Genomic DNA, 2,500 nt, shown 5'->3' with positions numbered 1-2,500 from the left:
AACATTTCTGACAAAGTTCTAAGTGTCTCTCAGAGCATGAAGGTGCACAAGGTGGAGATATACAGAGCAGATATGGTGTAGAAATAATAAATCAGATGGAGCTCTTGTGAGAACACAATACACCCAGAGAAATGTGGAGCCTCTGAGGGTTGTTCAGTTGGACCTCTGAGAGAACAGAGTGTATGGACCTTCTAGAAAGCCAAGAAATCTCAATGTAATAAAATCACCTTAAAGCTAAGATACCTTTCTGTTAAACCTCTGACATGTTCCTCACGGATTACTGCCATATTAATAAGAAAAATATTCAGACTTTCTACAGCACACTTACTCTGAGAACACACAGAGTCATTGTGTGTGTGTGTGTGTGTGTGTGTGTGTGTGTGTACGAGATGTCAGAATAACTCTGTCCATCATTTATCTCCTGTCTCAGTCAGTAAGTGAGACACATGTTCCCTGTACAAAGGCATTACAGTAACACCGTCTGATCTCTGTCTCTCTTCTGTTTCCTTCCCTCCCTCCCTCCCTCCCTCTAGCTGGAGCGAAACATGGTTTAAATGATGTTTAGAAATCTCTTCACTCCTCTCATAACCAGTACACACAGTACACAGTACACACCAGGGTTCATGTACGTAACAATTGTATGTCTCTTGTGAAAGGTGGTCATCATCCTGCTACCAGAAAAAGGATCTCTAACTGACATGGAGACCTGTGTCTTTATTATGCACTGATTATGAAATACTATCTAAAGTTTTAGCCACCAGACTGGGAAATGTTCTAGAAGAAGTAAATCATCCTGATCAAACCTACTGCATTCCTTGGAGGTCTATATTTGACAACATCTTGCTGGTTTGAGACCTTCTACAATAAGCATCTCCAAACTTCTTGGTTAGTCTCTATAGATCAGGAGAAGCCCTTTGACCATTTAGGGGAAAACACTTGAAGTGTTTGGTTTTAGTCCTGATTTTAGTCCTGATTTTAGTCCTGATGGTCTTGATTCACAATGAATTGAACTTTTCCTCATGAATGTTTTGTTGATTAGCAGTTTGGCTCCGCCCTCTTTTTAAAGTCTTGGACCAGTATTGAGGTGACACACAGGGGGTGTCCAAACGCAGTGATGGCTAAAAACCTGTTTTATTAAATAAAACATAACACAAAAAAAGCAGGAAACACACCGGGGAAAAGAAAAGAAAAGCAAGACTCTAAGGAACAAACCAGAGACATAAAGAAGACACAAAGACCAGGATTCAGTGCTGTACAAGGCAACGCAGCCGGAATAAACAGTGAGACAATTAGACACATGAGGGACAGGCGTGTTGAAGCAGGAAGGAACTAGACAAGGGACGGGGAAGACACCTGAACACATGGTACAAGTAAAAAGTCCAGGTGTGATCCTAACAGAGTTACACATGCAGGGGGCGGAGCTTTTCTAAAACAGGGGCGTGTCCCAGTTGTGATTAATATGATGATTACTCATGCAGTAATATACTGGTGATGTACTTGAGTCCTATTAAATTTAATATAATCATATTAATCTTTTTCACCTTTACATTGCCTTACATTGTTTACGTTTCCTTTTTTCACTCCCTGATTTTTTTGTTTGTGATTAAAGGCAGTGGTTGAGACACTACTGAAGAACACCATCTCGAATTCATCTATAAAAACCTTCACAGAGGTGTTGGTAATAATGTGGAGCTGAAAACCTCCTCTGAAGCAGCAGCAGGCCAGAACTTTTCTTGTGTTCGTGGTGGATGTGATGATGCCTCGGAGCATCTGGTCACCTGAACAGGACACAAATGCGGCACAGTTTTCAGGGTTTTTTTCTATGTAGACGAGTTTTTTTGACGCACTCATTGATTTCTGTTAAAGCTCTGAAGCCGATCGAGGCCCAAAACGACATTTTAAAGCCTGCTGTCCAATAAACATGGATTGTCTCTGCATACGAACACAATATGGCTGACTGCTCTACAGGAACCCATTACAGTGTGTTTGACTGGACCGGGTTATTATAGCCTGTGTGTCCAGAGGGCTGTCTGACTCTCACAGCCTGATTAAACCCAGCTGACAGGAGACGGCTCATGCAGACAGCGCTGTCAGGGCAAGTGGATTAAATGAACAGCGGTGCAGTGAGAAAAGTGCACTGTTTCATTCTGCACTGTAATGAACAGTGGTGCAGTGAGCGATGGAATAAAGCTACACTCGGTTCATTTCAGCTCGATGTGTTCCCTGTAGCCCTAAAGCAATCAGCTGTGATAAAATACATCATCACTGTACACTAATAACAGGACCGCGTACACACACACACACACACACAGTGCTGTTCAATCCTGCACTCTGATTGGTAGTCAGGTGTTGATTAATTGTGTTGAACAGCAGCTCTGTCAGTAGCTCATGTTTACATTAACACTCTTGCGCTAACGTGCTATCGTTTCTATAGTAACGGCTCATTCGTCTGGTTCTCATCAGGAGATTCATTTCTAATCCTGATGATACCTTTCTATTC

General features: G+C 42.0%; 1 protein-coding gene across 1 annotated transcript in view; it reads right to left on the bottom strand.

Annotated features, from left to right (window-relative positions):
• LOC132838870 (low-density lipoprotein receptor-related protein 1B-like) overlaps nucleotides 1-2,500 on the bottom strand; it is a 209,091-nt gene that overhangs the window by 64,214 nt on the left and 142,377 nt on the right. The window lies entirely within an intron of this gene.

Source organism: Tachysurus vachellii, chromosome 23 (assembly GCF_030014155.1).
Source record: "Tachysurus vachellii isolate PV-2020 chromosome 23, HZAU_Pvac_v1, whole genome shotgun sequence".
In the NCBI taxonomy this organism is placed as follows: domain Eukaryota; kingdom Metazoa; phylum Chordata; class Actinopteri; order Siluriformes; family Bagridae; genus Tachysurus; species Tachysurus vachellii.
The sequence above is the reverse complement of the archived record's forward strand: the minus strand, read 5'-3'. Positions and strand labels throughout refer to the sequence as shown.